Source organism: Poeciliopsis prolifica, unplaced genomic scaffold (genome assembly GCF_027474105.1).
Source record: "Poeciliopsis prolifica strain line A6 unplaced genomic scaffold, Auburn_PproV2 SCAFFOLD074, whole genome shotgun sequence".
Classification (NCBI taxonomy): Eukaryota; Metazoa; Chordata; class Actinopteri; order Cyprinodontiformes; family Poeciliidae; genus Poeciliopsis; species Poeciliopsis prolifica.
In genome coordinates, this window is record NW_026562449.1 from 1,273,310 (window position 1) to 1,286,468 (window position 13,159).

Here is a 13,159-nt window from a genome sequence, read left to right on the forward strand (position 1 = left end):
GCAAGGCCTTGCTCTATGAACAGCTTCACATGTCAAAACTTTTGCTATCCAGTGTTGCAAAATCCTTGGTTGCCATTTAATTACAGCTAGTGATCTCGATCAAAGTGACAGAGTTGAAAGGTTTTTTTGGGGTTTTTTTTGCTAACCTTGAGATGACAGGAATACGGTCGTTTTTTTTTTGAAGTAATTGTGTTTGAGTCTCACTGTGTTCTGAAAGTAATGCCAGGGTACCTGTAATTCTCCCAGACTGGCATAATTACAGCCGAGACACGGAGGGCAGGCGGTGATCCTCTTCATTCTTCTGACGGCTCCTCTGTCCTGTTCGGGCAGGAAAGACCTTCGTTCAAGGTGAGCCTTCCTCATCTCAGTCTGGGGGAATCTTATGCCAACAAGGTCTGGTATGCACGAGGATTAACATCAAAGCACGGCAGAAACGCCAAACCAAAACGCACGCAGTCAGTCAGAGTCAAAGAAACGTCTCGCTGACTCTACCTGGCACCGGACGCCAAGGGAAAAACTTCAACCTGAGCATCCTCTCTCCTGTCAGAAGAGCATCCGTCCCGCTGAGGTGGGGTCATGGCTTGTAAATTTAACAGGGCTTCCTTGAGGAATACCTCATGCTTTGAAAGAGAAACAGGAAAATTGCATGGTAGACAGCCCACTGGGTTTTTCACCCCCTCTCTTGCACTGTAATTTGCTGCTGCAGCAGGTCGGCCTAAAATAACCTTAACCCAATATTCACAACATAAGAGTACTTTGAGTGACGCTGGAGGTCTCCCCTTGGGTGGCGGTGGACTCTCCTCATCCTGTGGGCATTAAGAGATTCTTCACTTGCTTACCTCTGTTAAGATGCATCAAGAAGCAAGCAGCAGAGCTAATCATTTGATCTCCTGTCCATGAAGCATTCGCCTCATGTTAGTGCAGCCATGGCCCACACTGCAAAAACACAAAGGCTCACCAACTATCGTTTCCGCTGCAATATCTTAATACACTTGAAATAAGACAAAACTAACTTACAGATTATCATTCAGTTTGTTTTAATCATCTCTTAATATTCATGACAAAATGCTGTAGTTCCGTTGGTATATTATTTCACTTGTGGGAAAAATGTCTTCTTGCAAGTAAATTTATCTGTCAAAGCAACTGACACATTTTCATCAATATTACAAATTTTTAACTTAAAATAAGATCCTGTTCTGAAAAATTCTTTGTAAGTTAGTTTGGGCTCATTTCAAGTGTAGTAAGATATTTACTGAAGAGACCAGACCAAAAATACTTTGTAAGATTTCATGGTTTCCCAGTCAAGCGGTTTAGTTTCGCTAATATTTCTGTACGACATTCTTAACGATACTGCATAATTAAGCCCAAAATTTTGAAATGTGTAGGTTTCAAAGGCTTTTATTGAGACAAACATCAAGTTTTGATAGCTTGTTGATGGGATTAATGACTTGGTGAGCCCACTCCCCTGGACTGGAGGAAACTCCACACATGAATGTTCTCAGGACAGATGTGACAACTTCCAACTTTGTTCTTCGACATTTGAAGTTACACAAAGAATGGTAGGTGGTACTTTTCATGTGCTGTGATGTACCTGACTTTGTGTTGTTGGAGTCTCTCAGAATACAGAAGTTCTACTTTCATCAACTCTGTGTTAAAACTCTATGTTGTATTCTTGTAGCTGTCTCTGTTCTTGCTCTTGACAGCCATGTTTTATCAAGGTTTGAGATAAATACAGATTTTAAAAAGAACACATGGTCTATTATTTACATTTAACATATAAAGGACTTGAAAGTCCAAGTTTCAGACTTGGGACTCAACTCGACTTTTGCCTGTCTTGACTTGAGACTTGCACTGACTTGGTCCCACCGCTGCTTTATTTGTCACCGAGGGAACATTTCAAGGCACATGAGTACAAATAGACACAGGAGTGATAGCTCAGACAATAGAATTGATAAAATTCACACACATTAATAAATATATCAATATGTATGTAGTACAAAGTGCAGTGTGATTTGTGACTGTGTTGTTGTATTACCCAGGTCAGCTGACCCCAGGTCAGTGATGGCTCAGAAGAGCGACGACCCTCAGGACAAAACTGAAGGATTTCTAGCACCACTTCCTTCAAATAAAAAAAGGAATCACTCTGATTGTTGTACTAGTGATCAACCAAACAATACCCAGAGTTTAGAGTTTGCTTTGCCACAGTGAAGCAGGGTGTTAAATATTGGGGTGCCAGAGCTTCTTCAAAGCTCTGGAAAGTTTATTCATGTTGCCTTCAAGGGCATGTGAGATGTCAGAGCCATGGAAAACTTTGAATGTTTTGGTTTGATTTCCTCTAATAGGGTTGGCACATATCCCTTACCCACTCGGCATTGGCTGAGTGTGGAGGTGTTTGAGGTTTCAAGACGTTCAACCTTCATGAAACCAGGATAAAACTCCTCCAGCTCAAAGATCTCTTTCACAACAGCGTCTCGACAGGAAGACAATCAAACAGATCAACGCCATACGTACATGAATATTTTGATGAATATTCATTCTGCACACCACCGCTTTTATTTCAATCACTAAGACAGAGTATATCAGCTGCACTGTAAAACATGAAACAGTTCATTTTCATTAATTTTACTTTGCAATGTGATCTCTACAGAAACCCAGACTTAATGCAAACTGTCACACAAACAAATCAAAGCAGATCAATTTGTGAAAAAAAAAAAAAGATTTTGCAAAGTCTCAAACCTTTTGGTCATGACTGCATGCATTAAGGGTGATGAAAGTCGCTGAAAAAGCATGATTGATTGTGAATGAATCCACAGACCCGTTTTGGGATATTTTTCAAGTCGGAACAAGAAAACCACTTAATCTGAGTGATGGGCATCAGATCAGAGTGCCCATGATCTCACTGGAACCAAAGTTTCCAACAGGAAGGTTTCTCATCTCTCCTCCCCAGATCCTCACCATCAGCAGCGACCAGAAATGTGTCTGGATCAGAACGTTTTTCTCGGGTTGGATTAACACATGACATGCTGGATTTCTGCTCCCCTCATTAAATAACCCCAGTCAGGTAAAACATAAAAAATAAAATAATAATAATAACATTGAAATGCGACTCGTGACGCATGTGTTTGTTGTTCCTAACCTGCATGTTAGTTGTGGTATTGTGGTTTCTGACAAGTGAATCATTGGACTGAATTGAAGAATTTGTTGTTCATTGCTTCAGGGGATTACAAACTATAAAGGGGCAGTATTATGTGTTTTCCAGACAGAGTGGATTTTAAAGCACAATGAAGTAACTATGTTACCTTCAGTTGTTATAACAATGTTGCATATATCAAATATGCCATAAAAGAAATTGCACTTAAACACATTGAAATTGGGCCTCTGTCTCTTTAAAAACTCCTATTGTTCACTAAACTCCGCCTTTGGGAAGTCGTCACTTCAAGAACTGAGGCTTTGTAGCTGCCTTGTGATTGGAAAGCCGTAGGTTTAATTCCAGTTTCCTTCTGCAACATGTCGATGTACCCCTGGGCAAGGCACTTAACCCCAAAAGCTTTAAACTGCAGCTTTCAGGAGTACCTCCATGTTGAGGGTGGTGCTAGGTCCACTCAGATGTTTTGCACAGCTGAATGGTTGCCATGGAGAGTGAAGAATTTCTCAAACATTCATGAAAGAATCAAAGCAACACTCCATGTATGTTTTTAATGACATTACAACACAATGTAAAACTCAAAAATGTCAATTTTACATAATATTGCCCCTTTGAAATATTATAGTTCATATTAATATCATCAATAAACCTTTAAATGTTCATGCATTTGTATGCCAGAATATACAACAACTGCCAGTAGACTCAGATTTTATACCAGAAATCCCTCATAAAGTCATTTCTCAATCTCATACACATTGACTTACCTCACTCCCTCCCCATTCCACCCTCCCTGCAACCCCCAATACTCACACACACCGCAGGCACCACACGCACACTGGTTCTCATATGGAATATCGTGGGTGGTGCTGGACCGGTAGAGGGCTCTGTAAATAGCTAGGGAGCAACCCCTCCATTTCAGCGACCCAAATTTCCTTTTCTGAGGTCGGCTGCCTGGGATGGAAGTGCTGTGCAGCAAGCATCCAGTCGCCACGGCAGACCACAGCGGCCACGCTGACAGCACTTCACAGGGACCACTGCATGGCGGGGTGACCAGATGGCCCTCCACACACATCCAACAGCATGAGCCGACTCAGCCGCCGCGTACACACACTCCATGCGTGAATCCTCTGCATGCTCGGCTGCGCCCAGCCATGCATTGCTGCACTCTCCTCACGTGTGTGTACTCACAAAACTCGCGAGCCATGAATACAAAAAGCGTGCGGCCACATTCTGCCTCAGACATGTCAGGAACAGAGACAGCATGTGGGAAGATGGGAGGAAGTGGTGCGTGTTTGTTTTGTTTGCATCTGACTGTGAATGAAGAAAAACCTTTCAGCACTTACAAAACCAGGAACATGTAGAAGAAAACTTTACAGAGTAGAAATGAACAAAGAAACAACCATCCATCCATTCATCCATCCATCCGTCCGTCCGTCCATCTATCCATCCATCTATCTATCCATCCATCTATCCATCCATCGGGGGAGCAGTGCCAACCTCCAGCAGTCATTGGATGAGAAGCGGGATACATCCTTGCCAAATCACCAAAAGCGAGGCAGGCACATCCTCCCCCCCACACACACACACACACATGCATGCACACATGCGGAGAACAGGCCAGAGGATGGCAGCACTTTTAGGTTGTAAAAGGAATCCCCCTAAAGAGAACTTGTGCATGCACCAGCAGAACATGCAAACCCCATGCATGAAGACCTCAGGCTTCAACTTGAACACTGAAGCTTTATGTTGCACGGTAACAGAATTAATAACTGCACCACAATACACCCTGAAGACAGAAACAGTATTTCTGGTTTGACAAACAAATGCAATGTATGGAGGTTGCAGTTTTAAAGGGAGGTATTTTGTATTTTCCAGGTACATAGTGCCATTTAATAGCACAAATATCTTAAAGAAATTTGACTTTGCTTCAAAGCCTTAAAATTGACTTCTGTCTCTTTAAGAAGCTCCTACGCTTCAGCCCATCATGCCAACAAGGCTTCTTCATGCCGTCCACTGATAACTTTTATGAAAACATTGTTTTTAGCTCTAACAGGACTGAACAGAGATATATGATGCTGATATGATGAGCTCAGCAGATGCAGTTCCACCAGGTGTCTGCTGGGGGAACTGCATCTGCGTTAGACACCCCCAAAAGGTTGCCGCGGGAGATTAAAGGATTTTTTAAAATATAAAATAATCAGGTATGTTTTTGATGATGGAATAACATTATTATATAATATGAAGCAAAAAAATGTAATTCCTCCTTTTGGTTCTATCTACCAAGTGGAACAAAACTGGATACCATCCGTGGTATTACTTATAAACGACCCGACCGGTTGATCTCTGCCTCTCACCGGTTAGCACTGGATGGGTTTGTTAAATTGCTTCGTTCAGTTTCGTGACTGCATTTAAAATGGCAATTTTCTTCTTTATCAAGTTCAGTTTTCTGTATTCTTTAAGAGAAGACAGTCTCTTATTTGAAATCTCAGTGTAGTTAATAACCAGGGAGTGAAGTAAGAGCTACTAAGAGTTGGACACAATCAGAAAAACACGACCCCAAAAGAAGCTCAAATTCCAAACTTAGCAAGCAGTTTCAGTAAAAGCTGCGTTTTCCAATAACTCTGCTGAACAGTATGCACTGAGGCTGTAAAACTGTCATGACTAGTCTGTTCTTTTCTTTAATCCCAAAATAAAATTTTTCGGTTTTGGAGAAGAGGTTTATGTGTTGCTAATCCTTAGAGAAAAATAGTAGAACTTGTGGAAACAATGCTTAATTCATGCTGAAAGGAGACCAAGTTGAAAGAAATTATATGAATGAAATTATTTTTTTAAAATGAAAAAACTATATTGTGTTTACAAAGATATGCCAAATATAGAAATGCCTCTAAAAATTTCCTTGTGATCAGAATCAGGTGATTTTCAATTGGAACGTCTTTGGACCTGCTGGAAACAGAAATATCTGATGTGCGGTGCGTTAGTGAACGCACTCCTCTACTTCAGTAGAGTCGCAGATAGCTACTTTAAATATTACAGAGATGAGAAGCACAAAAGCAGTAAGACGTTATTTAAGCAGAAGCAAGTTGTCCAGCACGACTGCAGATAGTTCAGCATCAAATCACTGCAAAGACTGGAGGAGCTGCAGAGTTTCCACTGACAATCTGTTACCAAGGTGACTCACAGTCGGCCTTCAGAGTACGTTGGCAAGAGGAAAGAAAAATCCCGTTTGTAACACGGCAGACCAGCAGAACGAGATGATGATGAAATAAATGTCTGTGGGGTGGAAACTGTAAAGTTACACAGACGCTCTCTTTATCTGCAACAGAAGTCTTATCCACAAAAAATTATTCTCAGAGATGGCTTGCATTTAAATGTATGCTTAAAATATGAACAGTAATAAAATTGAAGAAAAACAATTTTTCCACAAGTTGGTAATTAACATGAAAAAGAGGTCGACAGTAAGAGAGAGAGAAAGAGAGGGAGCGAAGAATAGGGAGAGAAAGACAGAGAGAGGGGGAGAGAGGGAAGAAGAGAGAGAAAGACAATAGTCAAAAGACTGTTTGACTTCTGTCCCCATCTTGTCTCTTAGCCCCGCCCACATCACATGGCTAACATAAAAATGTTAACGAGATTAAATCAGCAAAGTTCTACACAAAAAGCCAATAACTTCAATCATCACTGTTAATTTTGTTTAACAGTGTTCATTTTTCAAAATCATATTTCCATCATATTATTCATACATTTTGAAATGTTGCAGTTCCAAAATATTTAATTCACAAGCTAAATATTTAGATTACAAACTATTTCACTGAATATTTAGTTTATAAACTATTTAACAGAATATTTCATTTGCAAACTTTCAAACCAAAAGTCAAAAGTTGAACATTTTGAATTTTTCAAATTCAAAAATTCCCAAATATTTTTCTAGAAATTTTTGAGATTAATCTGAAATTTCTGCGTTTTTAAGTAACTCCTCCTTCTTTTTATTTTTTATAATACTTTCCTTGTTTTCTAATAAGCCATCGTTCAAACTAAGTATTTATTTCCCAACTAAATATTGACTTTACAAACTTCTTTAGACTACCACTGAATATTAAAATTAAATATCTAGTTTGTCAACTAAGTACTTTGTTCTAAAGTAAATATTTATTTTCTAACCTAAAAGTAAATATTTAGTTCGCTAACCAGATATTTTGCTTGGTCAATATTTAGGTTGCAAATCGACTTGAAAATAAGTGGAAATGAACTTTCAAAATAAAACCTTGTCTCCCTTTAAATGACTTCTGGTGTTTTTAAGATGTTAAAACCAGAGTTGATGTTATTATGTGATTTGACAATCTCACTTTGAAGAACAGCTAAGTGTCAGTAGAAATGCCTCTACAGTTTGATGTTTGGTACTTCATACCCACCATGATTAGAACGTCTTCCAGGAAACAGGTCTTTTCTAAAAACACAGATGAATTACGAGAAACCATAAAAGACAAGAGCCTGGGCATTGAAGCAGCAAAAAAAAAAAAAAAAAAAAAAAAAAACGTCAGTGACTACCTCATGTCTGTCCTTCAAAGGCCTTTTGTTTGCAGTGGAGGAGCTGAATGTTGCCATTCACGTCCGACGTTTTTACCCAAGACAATATTTTATAAGCCCTTCAGAGAGAACCTTTAGCTTCCTTTTCCTGTGGTTTGGCCGAGGCTAAGCTGTCGGGCGAAGGGAACAGCCAAACCCAAATGTAGATGCTCAACTTGGCAGGCTTTGCTCAGAGCGTCCTGACCAGACAAAAGCAGGGAGAGGAATAAAGCCATTTATTTATATTCTCTGTGGTTTTGCGTGTTGGATACTAGACTTCCAGACCCTGAGTGAACACTCTGTCTGAAGACAAAGACAGATGGATGGCTTTCCGTCTACACACTTGAAGGAACTTTCTGGATTAATGTCAGATCCATATGTGTTAATGGTGTGTGAGCATTTGATGTGTGGTCCGCCTCTGTTCACAAACACCCCCCTCCTCCCTTCCTTCCGTTTCGTTCTCAGCGCTGTAGGCCCGACTTTCACAGCATCATGGACAGACACCTCCAGTGATGCTGGAGCATTAGTGATCTGATGAAACCCGATCAGATCTTTTCTTTTTTCTTTTTTTTTTCTGCAGGGATGACCTCACCGCTGTCAGCTAAGGTATGGAACCAATTTAAAGGAGCTCCCAAGAATCATTGGTGTGTTCAGATTTGTCAAACTCAACTACATCTGGGCCAACTTCCACTTCAGCTGCACACATACTGTACTGTTACTATAAAGTTATGTGAGGGGCGTGGAGGGGTGGGGGGTTGTGACAAAAAGCATATTCCGCCAACGGAAACTGCTCTTATAGGTCTGTCTTACTCACACCCAAGCGCTATGTGGGAGAGCCCATAAATGAGTCAACCCTAGCTGTTTCTATACAGTCTTGGAAGCTGCAAGGGGAGTTGGGAAGGTGGTGGTGGTTGGGGGTGGTGGACGGGGGGGCCGGGGTGGGTTATATATGTTCACACAAATCCACACACACATATACGTTTGCTGTGGCTAACTCAACCTCTCTGGTCAGGAGAGGAAGCCAAGAGCAAGCAGAGCAGTGGAACACTGGGAGTCTTGTGCCTGATTTTGGAGCCTCTGGCTCTCTCCCGACCTCGCTTCAAAATACACTGCGGCTTCGAGGAACAGCACTCTCAGCAGTAGGGAGGCCAGGCATGGAAAATTCAAACACAACAAGAAAGAAGGGAAAGATGGGGGTGTGGGCAGATGGGGAGGGAGGCAAAATTTATGTGCTCATTCAGTTTCGTGGCGGTGAGCATTTTCCTAATGCTTTTAACACACTTTCTGTTCAATTCAAAGAGGGGTTTGCAGAGACAGCTTCCAAATCTGAAAGTGAAAGAGTTTAGAAAATGCAGCGTAATTGCAGTTTGTGACTATGGAAGTGATTCAGAAAGTTAAAGCTGCAGAAGTCATTTTTGTAAAATTCGTTCAAACTGTGAAACCTGTGAAAAACCAAACTCTTCTGCCTCATCCATGTGTTCCTCCAGAAAAAGCCAATCAGAGCCAGGAGGCGGGTCTTAGTGCTGTCAATCAATGTCAATCATCTTACTGTTTATCCACCGTCTTCAGTAAACATGCTAACTGGCCTTAGCATTCACTCCAGGCTCTGTTGTGAGGAAGGATCTGTAGTGTAGCAGAGAGCAAAGGGCAGCAAGTACGCTAGAATGACTGACAGCGCTAAGACCGTCCTTTGATTAGCTCAAGACTTCCAACAAATATGTACAAAACGTTTTTTTTCTTTTTAAATATATGTTACCTTGTGAGATTTTTAAAGAATGGGATGTCTGACAATAATTTTTAATAAATGACAATTAATATACCCTAAAAAAAATTACAAGTTAAAACAAAGAAACCCTCCAACTGTCCATTCAGAAAAGCTTGATGCTCTTCTGCTCTGTGAATGTATTTGAGCTCATGACTTGTTGCTGCTGATCCAATAATTAGAAGTATGACAGGTTGGTTTCTCTGACATCTCACCTGACTCCAGCAGCATAATGACACCTTGTCTGGCTAATAGTGTGTGTGTTGCTGCTGCTGCTCCCTGTAATCGCTCCCTGCTCTGACGCTGCTGGCTATGACTTCAAATATGAAACTGGCCAATAGTGACACAAACACAAATATTGTTTTGTCCAGTGACAGAAACACACGCGTGCACACGCACACATATGCACACACTGTTGTGTTTTCATCACTTGCGAGGACTTCACATTGACTTCCATTCATTTCCACAGCCTAACCCTTGCCACAATCCTAACCCTAACCATCACATACCTACTACCCCTTACCCTTACCTTAACCTTTACTGTAAACCTAACCATCACAAACCTAACCATTAACCCAAAAACAACACTTTCCCTCATGTGGTCCAAAAAAATGTCCCCTCAGGTCCCCACTGCCCCACATTGTAAATAGAAATAGGTTCCCATAAAGATGTGAAAACCTGGTACACACACGCACACACAGATTGTGCGTCAGATGAGCTCAGCTGGAATTTTCATCAGTCAACAAGTGACCGATTTATTGTTGTTGACTTGTAGTATCGTTTTATTTTCAGTCAGTGTGTGTGCATACACTCCAGTTAAGGCCAGAATGATTCACACAGCTGAAAGATTTAGACTTAAAATGATTTTTTTTAATTGAACCAAAAAGTTTGATTGAGAATGAGATGTATGAGCGAATGAAGTAAGTTAATACATTTTTTAAACTATTTTAATATAAATCCATTCACTCAGTGACATTAATCACACATGTAAAGGGGGAGGAAGATGTTTTACTCTTTTTCATAGTAAGATTTAATTATCATTAATCAATTATTAATCAAAATGAATTCAAGAAAAACTGCTTCAGGAAAAATCTAAGAGCTATAAAGTTATGTGATAAAAATGTATTTTATTTGTTAATAACTCTTTGCTAAAGATTTGGAAACAAACAAACGTAATTCTACAAGCAGCAGAGAATGTGAGACATTCTTGAGCAATTGAATATTGAAAATATTAGCTAATATCTAAAGTTGATCAAACAGAAAAGTGTGTGATGAAAAGAATGAGGAAAAATAAAACAACACGAACCCAACCGGGGTGTGTGACAGCAGGAGCTCATTTCATATTCACTGGAGATTTCTTATTCATGTAGATAAAAACCACAGTGAAGGCTTCTGCTGTCCTCTCATGGTTTTATTAGAGTGGCAGTGTGTATCTTGGGTTTTAGGCATAAAGCCAATAAAGGCCGACTCCTGCGACTCATCCAGCAGAGCATCTATGGCCGGATGTTTGATTGTGTCTGTGTGGCCCCATCCTGTCTACCTCGCTGCTAATCTCACTGCTTTGATACTCAATTAGAGAACACAAACTCTGCATTCCTCCAGTGGGAATAAAAACACATAAAGGAACGGGTTTGAGTAGGCTGCATGGATGTCTCAGCTAACAAACTAACTTTAATGAGTTTATTTGTTTTGTTGGAGTTTTTTTTTTACAGTTTCATAAGCCGAACTCTGACCTGATTACTGCCTTAACCTGTAGCGTTAATAAATCATTTAAATAGAACCTGTTTGACAGCTTGAAGTAGGCTTGAAGCTCTAAGCATGTCCATATGAGGTCAGATATTTCTCTGCTCGGAAAAAACCGCAAAAACAACCTCATTACTGACATCACTTCCTCTTCAGCTAAACACCCCATAATAAGGAGGGAAGGAAGGAAGGAAAGATAGAAAGAGCAGTACATAACTTTTCTAAATGTTTGTTTTAAGCATATGTCTTAAGATTCATCATTTATTTACACTATATAACATGAGTCAGATAATCTGTGAAAAATCAAGCTCCTCTGCTTTCTCCTGTGGTCCATCTACAGAAATTCACCAAAACAACCAATCAGAGCCAGGAGGAAGGGCTTATTGCTGCCAAATTACGCTCTGCTGCACAAAGTGCTAATAGGAGCTACTTACTGTTACAGGAAAACTGTTTACCCACTGCTATCTGTGGCTACGCTAACTAGTTTTAGTGATACTCTGCAAACAGTGAGACCTGATATGGCATCTTCCTATGGAAAAGAAATGAAAATGCTGATGCGCTCTGCTCTCACGAACAGGATGAGTAATGCCCGAGGATCTGAAATCAAACATGTTTTGTCTGCAGCTCAGTCACAGTTTACACTTCAGCACACCTTAGCACACTTCAACGCAGAGTGAGTTATGATGCAGGGGCACGCCTGTGGGTGCCTGAGACTGACTGACTGACTGACTGACTGACTGACTGACTGACTGACTGACTGAGGAGCAGTGAGAGACGGATGGAGAGAAAACGCAGTTCGGAAAATTCACACGACAGAAACTAGGACCAGACAGGAGAGAGAGAGAAAGAGGAGTGGAACATGGGAAGTGGAGGAGGGAAAAAAGACGGGGTATGACATGAGGGGCAAGTGAGTGAAGAGAGGATGAATGGAAGAAGGACGGAGGAGGGGAGTTGCTTCCTGTCGCCATTCCTGCCCACATAGACAGGCAAAGAAAAGAGTGGCAGAGCGAGAGGATCTGGGCGGACTGCAGGCCACATGACATTCCCTCTCCGGGTCCCTCGCTTTTCCCTCTGCACTGAGTGATGTGCACCCTCCCTCCTTCCCTTCCTCGTTCCCTCCCCCTTTTCCCTCCCTTCCTCAGCCCTTCAAAGCTTCGACATGTCATCTTCCACCACAAAAACAGAGGTGGGAAGACTTGCTGGCGCTACCGCTGCCTCAGGGTGTCTGGCACTAAAGCTGACTGCAAATACAGCAGGGAGAGGAGGAGGAGTGGGAGGAGTGAAGAGATAGAGAGAGAGAGAGAAAGAGAGAGAGAGAGACATCAAGTGGGAAGAAGATGGGAGACAGAAGACTCGGAAGAGAGACAGAGACTGGAGTACTAAGCAGGACAGCATGTATTACAGAAGACTCATAAAGCCCTGGGCGTCAGTGTGTGTGTGTGTGTGCGCGTGCGTGTGTGTGTGTGCGCGTGCGTGTATGTGCGTGCGTATGTGTAGCGAAGCTGTTATTAAGGTGGAGAGACAGAGATGAGTCCCGTCTGTTTAGTCTTTTTTTAAGGTGACACTGCTGTTCTGTCTCTGCTGTCTCACACAAACTGAGCCGTTTCCTCACTGTGTGGCCTGCCGCCACAATCACAGCCACAAGAGCACAATGATACCCAGCAAGGCCCAATCTCAACCAACGCTAATGGGAAATGTATGGAGACCGCAGGCATGTAATTGAATTTATCTTTCCTAATTCGTAGATCATTTCCTCCAGAATGCCGTCACATTTTCTGCGCCTCTAAATGCGCCTGCGGACAGACGGTGCGAGTAAACTCTTCCAGGCCAGGCTGTTTGCGAGCCTGGATACCGCGAGATTTGCAGATTGATTTAAAGAGCAATTATGCACTTGGCTTTTGAACCTCTGAGGCTTTGGGAAAGAAATGGTGATTGGCTCCAAGACAAAG